Source organism: Ooceraea biroi, chromosome 7 (assembly GCF_003672135.1).
Source record: "Ooceraea biroi isolate clonal line C1 chromosome 7, Obir_v5.4, whole genome shotgun sequence".
Taxonomy (NCBI): domain Eukaryota; kingdom Metazoa; phylum Arthropoda; class Insecta; order Hymenoptera; family Formicidae; genus Ooceraea; species Ooceraea biroi.
The window spans coordinates 15,863,013-15,880,753 of record NC_039512.1 but is presented as its reverse complement, the minus strand read 5'-3'; the positions used below and the strand labels follow the sequence as shown (position 1 = coordinate 15,880,753).

The following is a 17,741-nucleotide window of genomic DNA, read 5'->3' as shown; positions in this document are numbered from 1 at the left end:
GAAGAGTCTTTTGTCTCGGATTGTTACTGGGGATGAAAAGTAGATCTATTTTGATAATCCGAAACGCAGAAAATCATGGGTGGATCCAGGCGAACCATCAACATCCACTCCGAGACGCAATATTGACGGTTCAAAAGTAATGCTCTGTATTTGGTGAGATAGTGTACTATGAGCTGTTAAATCCGCATGAGACTGTCACGGCTGATCGTTATCGACACCAATTATACAAGTTGAAGCAAGCATTGGACCAAAAACGACCACCAATTGCGAGTAAAGGACGGAAAGTGATTCTTCTTCGTGACAACGCCCGACCTGACGTTGCGTTATCAGTGAAAGAAACACTATTAGAGCTTGAATGGCAAGTCTTACCGCACCCTGCGTATTCTCCATGCGATTATTATTTGTTCCGGTCGATGCAACACGCTTTAGAGGATACACACTTTGATAATTTGGAAGAAGTGCGAAAATTCGTCGACGAATGGATCGACTGAAAAGAAGAGTGATTTTATCGTGGTGGAATCCATCTCTTGCCAGAAAGATGGGAAAAAGTTATAGAAAACGAAGGAAAATATTTTGATTAAGGTATTCATTCATTATCATATTTAAATACATGCGTTTTTGAGCAAAAAAAACCCTCAAAACTAAATCACACCCCTAATAAATAACACTTTACATTTATGTACGTATGCGGGTGCGCGTATGAGATGAAGAGCTCAGGAAAAGACGTCAGAAACTTAAATTTTCGTCTAAATGGTGGAGGAAAAGTCTCGACATAGTTTACAAAACGGAATCGAGTTTGCCACCGGCAATTGATCAGCTGGAATTTCTCCGATTTTCTCCGATATTACGCGTGAAATTTAGAGAAAAAGAAAATCTTTTACGCGAGCTACTCGTTGATAGTGTGAGGAAGAGGGGAGATTTCTCCCCTATGAAATACTCCGCGAAAGAAATGTTCGATGTATTTCTGTCGATATTCGTGACACCTCGCTTTTTAGTCTGCTTGGGAATGCGTAGGAGAGTAAATTCGCACACCCGTCACGTCCGTAAAGTACGCGTGCAAAAGAGCGATCGCAAATATCGCGTGCAGCGTAAAGAATAACAAACGGCCCGGCGAAAGGTGTGAAAATTGTTACATGGAATAACTAATGTGGACAGACAGACCTGGTAGCATAGTTCCGCATTACCGTGACGTTCTTCCGGTAATTACATTCGTATTGTCACGTAAATTGAGTCACATGTCGATCGCACTCGCTTTTAAATTAATAGCGGTCGCGTGCGCGGCCGCGTCACGCGATAATATCGACTTTCTAGAGAAACATTCTCGATGCGATACAACGTCTAAGCTCGTGCGGGTTGAAAGTCAATGGTAGTAAATTTTTTAAGTCGACTACCCTGTAAATCATTAAAACCAGACGTGATGACGTTAACGGCGTGACCATTGTGGTCTTCGAGTCCGCATTCAACGATACCGTTAACTTATTACTTCCGAGAACAACGCGTAGTTAATAATTGAGAAAAAAAACGTGGAATAATCGATTTTAGTAAGTAATGAGAAGAGAAGAATAAAATGCGAAATACATGTTAAAATCCCAAAATGAGGATATCTAAGAAGCAAATGAAAGCAAACAGCAGCAAATGTTATATAATAATTTAAAAATTATTAAAAATAAAAATTTATAAATTGCAATTGCTGCAAGGAATTCATTAAAGCTATTGGATTGTAACATATATTCATTTTTTAAATGTTTTTAATAATATGGATTGTAACATATATTCGTTATCAAAGACAAATGGGAATATATGTTACAAATCCAATACATTAACGAAAAATTAATGTCCTAACGGATTTTGTTATTACATGTATGTTTTATCAGAATTTTCTTTCAAATTTAGCAAGCGATTTCGAATAATTTAATTTATAATAAAAACTATAGCTATCAGTAATTTCGGGTTTTGGTGATAAATATGGTTTGGAATGGAATTATTGATAACAATCTGAATTAAGTAACATCTTAACTCGTTTCTTATGAAATACGTAATGTAGAAGTTTCGAGATCCAAGAAAGCTTCGAATGCCACTTTAATACATTTGTAATCCCTCTCGAGAACTCTAATGCCCTTCGTGACACGTGCACGTACTAACCTGCCAGCCTTGATTTCGAAGTTAACTTTGTCAATGCCAAACTTGTAATCGCCAGACATAATTTTAAATATTTAACAAAATATTCAATTTCATTTACAAAATGCAATAAAATTTTATTATTTAATTGAAATCAAATTCAATTAAATGAAGTTTCTGGCGATTCAAAAATATAGATATAAAATTTTATTATTTTTATTGTCGTTGCTATTTGTCTATTATATTTTATTTACCATAAAATATTGCCAACACATGCATGTGCATGTGATTAATACATATTCTTCTGTTAAGACATTAATTAAGTTTTAATCTTTATACGAAGCAAAAACTAAACTACATGCGTTATTCAAGAGAATATTAAGTTTGAATCACGTATTTAAAGTGGAGTTTGCGAAAAACGTGATGTTACTATAACAAATCACTGGTACAAACCACCAATCGCGAAATGATTACGATTTTTTATACGCTATAAAATGACAAAAATTCCAAGAAGTAAGAATTTAATCTGTTTAACAAGCACATGGGCGTGTCTGTTAATATTCTTTCTTAATAGTCAGACTTCGGTTATAAGTTCCTTCCGTTCGGGACACTTGAGCATTTTTTTACAAAGTCGACGGAGAGTGACTTGATAGGTTACAAGAATGAGCTCGACAATTACCTTACACGTTCGCTGGAAAGTTGTGATTCGCTATTAAGGGACGAGATTTGCCGAGCATCGAGAGAACGTCCTTCCAGAATAACTGTCGCTCGTCCGAGAGCGGCTAAAGGTACTCCAAGGAACTTTTCTTCATCGCGTATAACGCGCTTCATGAACTTCGTAAAACGCGCTGCAATGTTCTGTAAGCAAGATATACAATGGCCCGCTAACAAGGTTTACCAGAGTTTCGACGATCGGTTTTAGCGTTGGTTATTGTCGCCGAACGGATTTCTGAGATTGCGCCAATTTAGAGAATTACTGCTATCATATATTTTGATGTAAGAGGGAATGCAAGTTCCATTCAGAAACAGGGAGATGTATACTAATAATGTGATCAGATTTTCAAATTGCAAAAACCGGACATTATATTTTTTAGACTTTCTCGTATTTAAATATTCTGAAAGAATTTATAAGCATACAGGTACATAACAATGTGCAAACGTATGCAAATTTTACATTGAAATAGTAAAAATAAACTTAACATTAAAAAATTAACCAGATCTTTAATCGAATGCAGCAGTGATATAAAACTCACTTGTTTAATCCTACTTTTTATCTCAGATTAAAATTATGTCGTGTCGCAAAAGGTGTAAATAAAAATATGAAATAATAAAACGCTTAAAAATATAAAGTAGTCAGTGTGCGGGTGACGTGTAAATAAAAATATGAAATAATAAAACGCTTAAAAATATAAAGTACTCAGTGTGCGAGCGATTTCGTTAAATCTGTATAATACAGATAAAATACGATTGTGTTACCGACTGTGCTTAGCTTCTCCCCGAGTATGATATAGATAAGTAAATTAAATCGCTCTTCTGTACGTAATATCGAATATTCCATTACGAATGCTGGCGTCGCAGATCCATTCGTATCCACTTTAAGCAAAAGGCAGCGCGACATTCCGTCCAGGAAACAATCAGCGAGAACTCGGCGCATGAGTTCAAAGTACATCGATCAGAATATCGATCCAATTTCATAATCGTCCTGGATACCGCGGGACAATCCGAGAATCACGACGAATCGAACTTCGTTGCTGGTTTCCCGATAACGGCGACGACGACGAAGGCAGCGACGAAGGCAGCGACGACGGTATCATTCATCCCTCTCTCTCCCCTCTGCCCCTTAGAAGCGGCGAAGCTAGGCAAATGCTCTAATCGGTTAGCTAACGAGCTTGTCTCTGCTCGCATCGTTCCCGCAGGGCTTGGTACGGTAATGTGCGGATGTACAGAGCGACTCAAAAGAAGCTTCTCACTTTTAAAATCAGCTGTAGAATTGGCAATTCGCATTTCCCTCATTTTGCACTCTGGAGCAAAGCGTGAGAATGAAAACAAGCATCTAGCGACCTTTTACGCTTTCCACTTGTCAAAGTTTTCGAGGTGTGATACATGTACCTTTACGTTGCGGAAACGCGAAGAACGCTCGGGGCACGTTAGGCACGTGCGGGGATCGATGACTCGCCGTACGATCTCGCTTTGTCAATATTTTAAGAAGTTATTCGGATTTTGTATGTATGACGTTTCCATCTGAAATAAATCCGCTTCGTAAACTATGCATAACGCGCGTCGATACCGGGCGAAATTGTACATACAAGTTCAATTCTACGGAATGATGAGAACATTGCACGCGGACATTGCTTTATGCGAATATCGAATTTGTACAATGCGTATGAATTACACGAGATTAAGAATTAATATGACGCAGCTGTATCTTTCCGGTTTTCTGTGACAGGCACTTATCACGCTTGTCGCGTCAAAATATACAGAATATTATATTATTAATAATTTAATCAATATAAAAAACTGCTTTTTTAAAACTATATATAATCTGCTATCGTTAGTTAAACAAAATATCATTTGGAAAATTCTATTTGAGATATTTCACACACCATTTGCCGGGAATACATTCTTTAAAAATTGCATTTAATTACCATAATATCCAAAGTACGAGCTTTAATTCAATCTCCGTGCACGTGCCAAGAGTTAATTAAAATGCACATGATATTAAACGCAAAAGCTATCAAAGCTTAAACTCATAAAATACCAAAGGTCCTTAGATAGTTCAGTTTATTTGCAACGCCATTATTTAAAACGCATATATATTTGAGAAAGAGAGAGAGGAAAAAATTATCGCAGAACGAACATTATGCACGCCTTTACGGAATTTAACGTTAAATAGACATCCGCATGAACCGGTGAATATTTCCGGATGCGATAGCATGTATTCTGCACGGAAACTTTCGCCAGTCTCATGCAAATTTTCGCCAACGTGCCGCAACATGTCGGCCGAATTAACGCCGGCGCCGGCAGCGTTACCTCTGTCTGTGCGCGCGTTACGGCTTCGTCCCTTGCAGCATTAATAATTAGCCTAATGACGAGCCTCGTCCCGTCCAAACCGGACGTGGCGCTTCCACGGCAAACAGTCGGAGCTTTCCCCCGGTCGATCGCGTTGTTTCCGACAAATTACGGCGTTTGATTGTAGGCCTGTAGTGCCCGTGAGGCTGCGAAGCCATTCCGTCACACGATTCTGCGGATGTGTATGCTTCCTTTAACGAATTCTCGCAGCTTCCTTTAACGAGATATCAATCAGCTAACGCTGAGAGTTTTGTTCGACGTTAAATAAAACGCAAATTTTATTTGGCTATTATTCGGAATTATCGACAACCTCCGTTTCTCGTTAATTATGCCACTTGGTATAATTCTAAAAAAGTTCTAGCCTTGAAAATTTTTTCTTTTTTCGGGGAGTTCTGGAATATCTATATTGTTAATTGGCATATTGCCTAGAGTTCTCGACTATTGAAAATCCTTTAAATACACAAATGAAAAAGTTCTAACCGTTGAAAGTTTTTTCTTTTTCTGCGGAGTTCTGGGACATCTATATTGTTATTTGGCATATTACCTAGAGTTCTCGACTATTGAAAATCCTTTAAATACACAAATGAAAAAGTTCTAGCCGTTGAAAGTTTTTCTTTTTCCGAGTAGTTCTGGTATATTTATATTGTTATTTGGCATATTGCCTAGAGTTCTCGGCTATTAAAAATCCATCAGACCCATAAATGAAAAAGTTCTAACCCTGAAAATTTTTTCTTTTTCCGAGGGGTTCTGGGACATCTATATTGTTATTTGGCATATTACCTAGAGTTCTCGACTATTAAAAATCCTTTAAATACACAAATAAAAAAGTTCTAGCCGTTGAAAGTTTTTTCTTTTTCCGAGGAGTTCTGGGGTATCTATATTGTTATTTGGCATATTGCCTAGAGTTCTCGACTATTGAAAATCCTTTTTTGGCACAGTTAATTGAAACATGTGAGCTTAATAAGTTACGCATACGTTTTCCCGACATTAACAACGGATATTCACACGTGACATGCTATTACGTAACAATAAAATATCGCAATCGATGAATAAACCGTAACGGCGTAACCGCGTAGTTTGTATCGCGAAGAATCCGCGCATCCCAACAATCAGAGTGCATCTCATTATCTCACAAATGGACTTTAATGTGGCGAATCGATCAATCGTGTGACCGCGGATGGATCTCTCTCCGGGGATCATTAGAGCGCGCGCGAGTAATTTGCGCGCGCTTTAATCTCGCGCAAGGGGTATTCTCTTCACGTACGTGTCCGAACGAATTCTGGCCGGATATCGGTAATCTGGCGGGGATCTGCCCGACGATTTGTTCCAGTCGCGGAGACGATAACGAATCGTTTGTCATTCCTGTCGGCGCATACGTAATGCCCGGGCATAATTCATAACGTCGTTTAGGACGTCGCGAGGTGCGTCACCCGGGATGATCGTCACCAGGGACCGATGAATACTGGAATTATCTCGATCATTTGAAATCAATCGTGAGATCGTGCTCTCGATAGGGGAAACGCTCGCTTTTCGCTAAATATCTCTGTATCATCTAGATATTTATATTATAAAGATATTTTATAAACATACATAGTACGTATTAGATGCTTGCAAAAGTTCGTAAAGTCACAAATGAATGGATTGCGTCAAAAGATGAGTCATCTTATCGGCGCGGGATCAAACTGTTGTTCAAAAGATGGCAAAATGGCTTTGATTAAAAATATTATGTGTCATCGTTATTAATAAATAAAAATAGCTTTGATCATATAAACTTTTGCAAACACGCATACGTTGCAATTATGTGTAAAGTATTCGTGAACTATTGTTTAATGGACTCTAGAATCTCCATTAACGTGTAATCGAATCGTGCATTTAACAAATTTGTATATACTAAATGTTATACATTTGAATTCCCTGAATTATTGAATCAAATTGCAATATACATTCAACTATGTTCAGCAAACAAAATATCGCGGATACACCAGCATTCTGATTTTCTGATAGAAGATTTGATTCTAATGCATTGCGATTGCCATCGTAAAACAATATTTTTCCAGAGAGCCAAGTCCACCGAGAGGAAAATTTACGAAGCGTTTGTTACGATCTTCGTTGGCAGAAAGTTGGAAGAATTGCAACATGAAATTTGTTATATTTTGTCTACCAATCACCAAGCTGCAGATCTGCTCGATTTCTTCGACAATTTACCATCATGTTATAATTTACTATTATGTTTTGCTTCGCCAGCAGAACATGGATTTCATACGGATGTAGTCGATGCTAATCTGTTATGATGTAGTAATGAAATCTATGTCCTCTCTGAATTTCCAAAGCCATTAAATAAAATGATTATTTTCTCTGCGTGTGTGCATGCGTGCGTCTGCACATTTAAAAGCCCATACGATTAAGTTATAATTACGAGAAACAGTTTGGAGATAAAATTCATAAAATATATATTATAACATGAAATTATATGAAGTAAATAATAGAACCATAATTTTGGCCAACTGTTTATCATCTCGTAATAATGTGCAATATCCGCAAATAAATAATTCGCATTGTTCGTTAAATGACTCACATTACTTGTCAGTTTAGATGTTTGTAGAATGATAAAACTTGCCGGTGCGTTTGCATTTGTTCGCGAACAACAAATTGCGTAATCGTTATGCTGAGATCATCGGATCACTAGAAATTTTATTCAAACATTCCGACTGCGGTATCCTAATTCGGATACTGCAGACTTGGCTATGCCGGTATGTTATTTCAGAATGTTTATAACAATTCACGAAGATTAAATAAACAAGCTGCAGGTGAGATCGCCGAAAAGAGTGTGCGCAGCTATAACCGAATGTGAACGCGATTGATATTTGTTTAGCATCGCCAATTTGCTCACAGTCGACAGATTAGCACGGAATCCCTGCAATAATGCGATTCGCTGTGTACTCGCGCGATTTGTTCACCATTTCGGCCGGTATTAAGCAAGCGCGACACGCATAAATAATATAACATACGTTCGCTCGGCCTTTGTTACCGGTCTTCGATCAGAAGGGAGAGGGCGAATGATCCGCATTCGCACATGCGATCATCGCCAGCGCGTTACAGCAATTAATTACGCGCAAAGCAGCATTCAATTATTATCTCCGTTTGATGCTTCAATCCCTGATGTGCCCGCTTATCTTCAACAGGTTTCATCATGAGTACCGACCAGCCGATGACCGCTCCCCGGAGCGTCGTTTTTTCATCCCCCTTGTTCCCCGCGCGAAATTAAATAATCGTCTCGTTCACACCCGCCAGCTATACAAGGTGCCAGAAGTGAGCGAGTTACAGAGCGAGTAGCACCGCTGACGAGAGCCAGATTTTCAATTGGTGAGACTTCGCATACATGCAACCCCTCCTTCTCCCCGTTCCATCTCCATTCTTGGACGCAAATAACAAGATACGCCAAAATAAGAATAATGAACAAGTACGTGGGATCGATGCTTTCATTCTCCGTAAAAGCGCGCTTTTAACAACTGAAAATCAGGTCGCTTTGAATCATTCGATGCATTTTTTATCGTTACGTGATTGCATAATCACACGTTCGTGACGAGATGTATTACATATTTATGCGGTTTATCCGCAATCTTTTATTCACTTATTCATTATTATGTCTGTATAATGCGGAGCGACATTTACGGGTAATGCGGATAATCGATCGTTACTTTTGGCACGGATCCGTGAAACTTTCGCCGCAGACTCTCATCCCCAATTCCGTGGCGGAAAGAGTTGGCGTCTCGGCGGAACCGAAATTCGCGACAGCGATTACCGCGGTATCCGTCGTAAATGTTGCCATCAACTTTCGTGCCCGAGGTAAACTTCTCATTATTAGAATATCTCCCCCTAGTTAGTTCCTCTTAGTGTCTCTTGCGGGATTAAATCCGGGACGTAAACTTCCGCAACGGAGGGAACGTGCGATTTAAGATAGAGCGTCGTCGATTCTCCCGCGCGCGTGCAACGGCGGTTAAAGCACTCGTAATGTATTCCACGCATGTTTTTACAGTGCAATCTCGACTCGCCCGGCCACGAGATATTTCCACGTCCTCTCGAGAGCACCTTGTGTGTATCTATGCACATATAGACGCACACGTACGGATATGCGGGGGTTGGATGTAAGGAGAAATACGGCGCGAAGGGAGGAATCCCGTCAGCCGTCTCCGTCTGCATTCCGGATTGCAAATACGTGTACATACAAGAAATTCCCGAGGTTCGCGCCCTCCGGAATATCGTCTCGATCGATCCTTCATTTTCTTCGACTTACGTTTTTAACCCCGACTAATGCGGCGTCCCATGGCGCACCCGGCATACGTCTTGCCCCATCGAAAAGGTTTCTCTCGGGCGCAAAACGCGTCCGGGACGGGAAAAGCAATCGATCACTCGGGAAAGATGTACTCGACATTGTGGAAACGAAGTCGACAAGTTTAGTGATAGTATTTAAGCTTGTATTTGAAGATACAATTCTCGCGGAAATACCGCAGATAATTGGATGTTTTGTGTTCACGTATATGTTATATAGGGAACAAGAAATTCTTTATTTATGTTGGCTTCCTCAGCAAAATTCAAACGCAAGTCTCTGCATTAAGAATTAATACAAAGTTTTGCGTCTGAACGCTGCTAAAAAATCTGCACGGATTTTCCGGTAACGCAGAATTTTGTATTAATTCGTAATGCAGAGTTTTGCGTTTGAATTTTTCTAAGGAAGCCAACATGGACTTTCCGATCAATTCAATATAAACGTATCAAAGTACAAATAATGTAATAACAAGTAATAAAAATGTTTTCGCATGTAAGGAAAATTTTACAATTCAGTCGTAAGATTAACTCAGCTTAAAGCACATTTCTTAATACCGATTCTCGCTGTCGAATGCAATATTGATTGTCTCCGTCTGATTTGCATTGCTGAAAGACTTATCCTGAAAGCTTTCGTTTAAAATAGCATCCCCGTTGTACAACGGAGTGCATAATCTTTTGCAGACGACTAAGTGCAACTGCCATCCGATTTTCTCGCATGTATAGAAGAGAGGAAGGACAAGAAAACTCATTAGAAACATGAAAAAATTAAAGAAAAAATTTTCGAAAAATCTGTCATCTCGTCTCCGATAGTATCATTGTTTTTATAAAATTAATTAAATGATTTGCGTCTGCTTTTCCGTCGGCCGTCTCGGAGGGTACCCGGCTGACTCATCATCAAGCGTCTCTTAATGCATCGCTATGCAATCTCGAAGTCGCGGAAGTCAATTAAATTAAGGCGAAAGTTTATTTCACACTCACACAAAGTCGTCCGCCTTCGGCATTGCTACGAACTGAAATCTTTTTCAATACGGAGTGTCTCAAAACTCGCCATCTTAACTTTAATTAAATTTGCAACCAATTACTCTCTCACTAAAATATCAATGCAGCAATAGCTTTCGTATTACGAATGTATGAAGATAGAAAATTACTCGTATAAATTAAAGTTTCGGAAATGTTGTCCGACAAAATGTTGTCAGTCAAAATTTACGTACTTTATTTAAACATAAATTTTAAATAGCAATCGATAACAATTTCTTTCAAAAAATACGGTTTCATAAAATTAAAATTCAAATCTTTCGATATTATATACGTATCACAAGTACGTGCCGATAAAATATTATCTCTAAAGCTTGTGCGTAGTAAGTATTGTTTCTTTCTTCTTCTTCTTTCCTTTATTTGCATCAGATTGCAACCACTTAAATATTTCGATTGCTCTTGAATGACGCAATGAAGGATGAAATACGAGAAAGGTGAAGGACGCAAGCCTTGAGCTTGCAGTTTCTTAATTGATTGTAAAGCAGCCTTCGATGTTCTTGACTACTTGGGAATAACGCGTCAAGTACTCTTGCTCTCAAACTTTTCTGCTCATGACACTGCAGATTCAGAACGAACACAAATGAGTAACTCGATTGTACATCAAAAACGTTATCACAATAATTTCGTAAGTTGAGATAATGTCTATTCTTCAAAGAATGTGCAACATAGAGATAATGTAATAAATAATAAAGTAATAAAGTACTTTGACCAAAATTTAAACTTTCAATTTTTTCTATCACTCTTCTTGAGTGTGATTGATATTCGACATGAAACATTAGGGGCGAAATTTCATCCTGATTAATCAAGTACGAAGTACAAGTCGTAATGCCGCTCATTCGAGTCAATACGTAAGTACGAAACTCGCTCCGAAGCCGCATAATCCTCGAGAAATCTCTCGATATTCGCGACTAATAGACGTGGGAACATTTCGAAACGAAACTTTGATGGTCGCTCACACTTAACGCTTGAACACATCAATTCAATAATCGATGGAGGTGAATCTATAAATATCACTCGGCTGAATACATTTTACAATGGAAACATAGATCGGACTTTTACGGTAATAGTTAAATCATTTCAATATATTATGTGTCACACTTACACATCATCGTAACGCACTATCATCATGTATCATATAAAAATATAAAATAAAAAATAGAATGCGAACGATATACGTATCGGTATGATAAAAAACAACAAGCAGATAAATAAAAGGACTATTTTGGAAAAAATAGCTCTCTACGAATAATAAAAATAAAAGCTTTTATCTTGACATGCGGAATATTTAGGACTGCTACGATTCCATTTAATGCATTTATATTTGACTGTGCATTCTCTATAAGAGATCTAATAAATATAACATAAATGTATCTTCCAAAATATTAGATCAGTCAAAAGTTCGGATCGATTTATACATGTAATACAAGTAACAATATTGATAATCTTTATGTCATAGACGACAATGTCAAATTATAGACGACGATGGTGATTACTTGCTCGAATAATTTATTTCTACTAAATGTAACAAAACAAAAATCGAATCAAACCTTTTGAATGACTCAATATTATTTTTGTTAATGTGTGTATTTTTTATTGTAGCTCTATCACTATAATTAATATAAATCTTTATATATCGTAAGTACAGGCTGTAACTAGAATAGAATATAGTAGGAACTAGAATGTAGCATATATAATAAATAAAGTTAGTTAGTTATGTAGTATATTTTTAAATTTAATATTAATACTGACTTTAACTAAATAAGAAAGTACATGAAGAAAAATGAGACTTGCAAAGCAACAAAGTGATGATGCATTCATTAAAGTGTTTAAACTACACTGTGTGTTTTTAATTAAGATGCAAACCTGCGCGAAAACATTTTCAATTTTTTCCACGCGGAAAGCTTTCCTTCGTATCGTATACGCGCACGCGGCAGAGTTTTCTCTTCCACAAACAGAGATATTAAAGAGAAATAGCGTTTTTTTCAAGCGGATGTTACTGTCCGGAAATTAAGAGGGATATTAAATCCCTCTTGAGTGTTTGGCATGAATGGAGAAATAATAGTGCACAATGTTACGCAATTAAGTACTTGAAACGAAGAAGATGGAGACGTAGAGCTCATTAAAATTGAATACTATAACTTTGATGATGCAACGTGAGCGAGGGCAGATTGAAGAGTAATTTGGACGGGTGGTACCAATATCCTGTTTCGATCGAGGCGGTCTCACTCGCAAGATAATTAATCCGACAAGCCAGAACTCACTGATATCGCGTAATAAATGAGAACAAATTTCAGATGAAATGAGAGTTTTCTGACAGCCGCACTGCGCCAATATTCGCTCGTATACACGATGCGCGCGAGATCCTTTAACTTTGACGCAAAAGTTTCATAATAATTGCACTTGTTATATTTAAAACGCATGAGTGATCTCCCGATGCATTCGCGTATAAAATTTGGTTGAATATACTAACGCCTCGCAAAGTTCGACTTCGACTACAATAATCGTGTCACCCCTATTGACTTCCATCGGCAAATCTCACATCTGGGATAATATTATTGCGGAACACAATGCGAATATAGTTTAGGTACAATAATATACGCCCTCCGTTTTCAATGCGACAGATTATTCCTGGCGATCACAATGCGCAAGATTGGCGCTTGATTCATAATTCGATTCCGTGAATCACACTAAATCACAATGCGCCGAAAGCTTATTAATTCTCATTTGCGAGCGAGAATACTGTAGAAGTCTTCATAGTGCCTAACTACAATGAATGTGATAGTGATGGGATTCCCGACAATCCCATCAGAAAATAATCGTCGCGCTAACACGCTAAGGATTACCGATCGCTGATGGATTGCTTTGGGGTTGCACTTGTGTCATTAATTAGCGTCGCGCATAGCTCAAGCTGGCTCGCTTGTATCTGCAACACCCTCGTACGTAACACCCTCGCAACGATAGCACACCACGTACGTTACGTTCCCGCAATTTACAAATGCCATTTGCCAGCAGTACCGAGTCGACTAATTCCGTGCTAAACTCGCGCAAACGAACGAGTTGCATCTCCGTCGAATGAAATGTTACGGGATAACTAAGGAAAGACACGCGCCACGACTCTGATTCTCCCGGCTCCACGTCGAGAATCTATTTATATCAGGTGAAAAAGGGAAGATTCTTTCTCTCTCGTGATTCCTCTCCACGCCACATGCATTTTTCGCTCCTTCCTTCCGGTCGTATCCTCCCGTTCAACGTTGCCTAAACTGTTACAGCTGCTCTTTTCAACCGAGAATGCGCGCCTCGATATTACATGCTACTCATTCATGTTCCTTCTACAGCTGTAAAGTTGAGATATTATATCTTCCCCGACGCTCGCGCGGTACACGATGAGTGTACAGAGATGTTTCTTTTCACCACCATCTTTTCACCTCACATGGAATGATTATGCGTTCTCTGAATATAACATTTTACACAGTGCAGTGTGTCAGTGAGACATCCGTAACTCCGGCTTCCTAAATGTTTGAAAACTTGTAAGCAAACATATCAAAACAGTTTCTGTTTTTTCATACAAAGTAACTCCGGAATAGATCACATAGTCTCTTTTTTGATTACCAAAAACAGCTCTGTTTTTCAATACAAAAATCTTAAAAAAATAGACGAGTATTATTTTAATGTTTTCTTTCCTGAAATATTGTATTTAAAACAAAAAAATTTTTCGAAAAATGTAAGGACTTGTTTTCAGCAGACAAAACATTTAATTTAAAAATGGAAATATTTTCACAATTATGATATTTTTCTTGCAAAACTTTTATTAACTTAAATCGCCTGTTACAAACATAATTAAAGCTCACCACAGATTGAGTGTTAACATAACTGTGCGATCACAAATTAAAACGATTGGTCATCTTTCCCATCTATCCCGGCATTATCTAGATGCAGATTATTTATAAATACAGGAAACTTTTTTATAAATGCACTTTTCTACAGTGTTCGATATTCGATACTTTTTTCTCAAAGGACTCGCTTCTAACAAAAGGGCGTGGAGAGAATCAGTTTTGCAGAAATCTCGGCAAATCTCTGCCCCCGTTATCTCTGGGACGTAAGTCGTAATCCTTTCTCGCATTTCTTCGCCACCTATAGGGCGACGCGACTTCAGCAGCTGCCGTTTTAAAATCTTCCCACACGCGAAAAAGCCCACGATGATGTAATCTGTAATGCCCTTCGAAGGATTCTCGTTCGACTTACATTGCGCGCGATGACCCATATTCCTTTGATGTCAAGAGGGAAACGTGACGAATTGTGTCGAGCTTCTAACAATCCACCTCTAACTCCATTAACGTTGATTCATTTCTCGCTCCTCTTCGCAATCGCGAAAAACAGTGAATTGCGCGACAAAGAGGATGTCAATAAGCTTGCAAATTCTTGGAGAAAAATGTCGAAGCAGCAAACATAAAATTTACATTAAAAAACGGAAAGCACGAGAAAGCAAATGGAAAAGCAAGAAGTATGTCAAGTATCCAATTAAAAATACATTGATTGTGCAAATAAATGCGCATAATATATACAATAAAAATACCTATTTTCCATGACACGTCGTCTAATACACGATGTGCTGTAGAATAAATGTATGAGAAATATGATATTTACATGTGATATTACCTGACAGAAATTTACAAATAAATAGAATTTCATATATAATTACAGGAAGCAATACATAGTACGAGAATTTATAATTAGTAATCAAAACCGATAGTTGAATCAAATGCCGATGTAAAGCGACGATTATTCATTATCCGTTTTCTGACATGTTGGATATAATATTAGGGGTGTGATTTAGTTTTGAGGGTTTTTTTGCTCAAAAACGCATGTATTTAAATATGATAATGAATGAATACCTTAATCAAAATATTTTCCTTCATTTTCTATAACTTTTTCCCATCTTTCTGGCAAGAGATGGATTCCACCACGATAAAATCACTCTTCTTTTCAGTCGATCCATTCGTCGACGAATTTTCGCACTTCTTCCAAATTATCAAAGTGTGTATCCTCTAAAGCGTGTTGCATCGACCGGAACAAATAATAATCGCATGGAGAATACGCAGGGTGCGGTAAGACTTGCCATTCAAGCTCTAATAGTGTTTCTTTCACTGATAACGCAACGTCAGGTCGGGCGTTGTCACGAAGAAGAATCACTTTCCGTCCTTTACTCGCAATTGGTGGTCGTTTTTGGTCCAATGCTTGCTTCAACTTGTATAATTGGTGTCGATAACGATCAGCCGTGACAGTCTCATGCGGATTAACAGCTCATAGTACACTATCCCACCAAATACAGAGCATTACTTTTGAACCGTCAATATTGCGTCTCGGAGTGGATGTTGATGGTTCGCCTGGATCCACCCATGATTTTCTGCGTTTCGGATTATCAAAATAGATCCACTTTTCATCCCCAGTAACAATCCGAGACAAAAGACTCTTCTTTTTTTGCCTGGCGATCAACGAAATGCAAATGTTCAACCGGTTCGCAATGGCACTTTCCGATAATTCATGTCGAACCCATTTCCCTTCTTTCTGAATTTTTCCCATTTCATGTAAATGTTTGCTAACTGTTGTACGATCAACATTTAATGCTCTGGCAAGTTCTGAAGTGGATTGTGTTGGATTTTCGTGCAATAATGCTTGGAAATCTGCATTTTCAAGCTTTCTTGGTTGTCCCGAGCGTTCTTTGTCCTTCACATCAATATGACCACTTTTAAAGCGTCTAAACCAGTATTCACACGTCTTAATTGATGGGGCAGAATCACCATAAGTTTCCACAAGAATTCTATAACCGTCAGCCGCAGTTTTCTTTTGATTAAAAAACAAAAGCAATGCATGTCGAAAATGCTAAAGAGCTTTCGGAAGTTGCATTTTTACGATGATATAAACACGACTGTTATTGCTATAATGCTACTAAATGTCATGGATAATGGTCAACACTGTAAGAAACAACAGTTATCGGAAACAGCTATTGGAACAAACTGACACTACAGCCATCTGTTGCAAAACCCTCAAAACTAAATCACACTCCTAATAGATACGTTGTTTATTAATCTTGTCACATCACTTTTTCTATATTAGAAAGATAGATGGAGAATGACTATTAAGTGCAACAGAAAAGTTTCTCTCGCCGTATGTGATCGCAGTATGCAGCCAGTTTGCACGAGTCATGGATCAAGAGGGAATTGCCGAGATGCAAGAATGAAGATGGTAGCAGAATGGAGAAAAAAGGGTGACGAAGGTCCGAGGTACCTGCGCACGAGAACAACGGAGGTCTTCTGTAGCTTTTCGATAGCCAGACGGTCTTCCGTCAGCCTTTGAAGTCATCGGCACTCTGCTGCAGCATCCTTCCCGACTGCCTTTTATCATTAGTCCGCGCTTTGTTCTTGCACGGCTTTTTTTGTCGCCGCAATTCCGACCCTGTCGCTAAAAGGCCCTCTCCTCGATACTCTCGTCATCATTGTACTGATGTACATCATTTGTTTTCCCGCTGGTGACCCGAGACATTTACTGTATCGAGGTGTTCGACCACCTCAAAGTGTAATTACGCACGCGTTATGTAACGGCCCGTTCCCATGAGAAATAATAATGTTTCTGTCCCCGTATGAATTTATTATTGGAGTTTGAATAATGATGGCACGTTTCCCTCGTCATTCACGATAAGAGAGATGAAACATCGGGAGGAACAAATGCCCAAATTTTCATCCCGAGTAAATTCTTAATCGACACACAATGACTGCTTCGGGCACCGATCTTCCTTACATACGTAGCTCGTTTTAAATAATATATTTCTCTACTCTCTACTCCCTTCTACTCTGACAGCACTCGGAAATTTATTCCTGGACTGATATGTGAGAGATGAAAATATGAGATAAAAATTAGATTCTTAATTATATATTTATCGGCGCGTGCGTCCTTTATTCGTTAATTATGTAGCTCTTTTATTCTAGCGGCGAATAAAGAGATGGATAACGCTCACCTCTTTCTTTTTCTAGGGAATTTACCGAAAATAACGATACGACGATTTCTCTCAGGTATTCCCGAGATTCTTTGAAGTTATCGTTCTTTTATCCGGGCAAGCAACTGCCCCTCTTTTACCGTCAGCTCTTCCTTTTATCCCCCCGTCTCATTAGCACGTCCGTCCAGAAGGAGATTTACTT

At 38.5% G+C, this 17,741-nt stretch overlaps 1 protein-coding gene across 6 annotated transcripts in view; it reads right to left on the bottom strand.

Moving 5' to 3' along the window:
* The window catches only part of LOC105274726 (octopamine receptor Oamb), a 101,191-nt gene that overhangs the window by 49,973 nt on the left and 33,477 nt on the right, over window positions 1–17,741 (bottom strand). For 3 of the 6 annotated variants that reach the window (XM_026971426.1, XM_026971429.1, XM_026971430.1), the window contains one exon: window positions 2,798–2,976. The exons of the other annotated variants lie outside the window; for them this stretch is intronic. The gene's annotated coding sequence lies outside the window, so the exon portion shown is untranslated. The remainder of the gene's footprint in view (window positions 1–2,797; window positions 2,977–17,741) is intronic. 6 annotated transcript variants of the gene reach the window in all.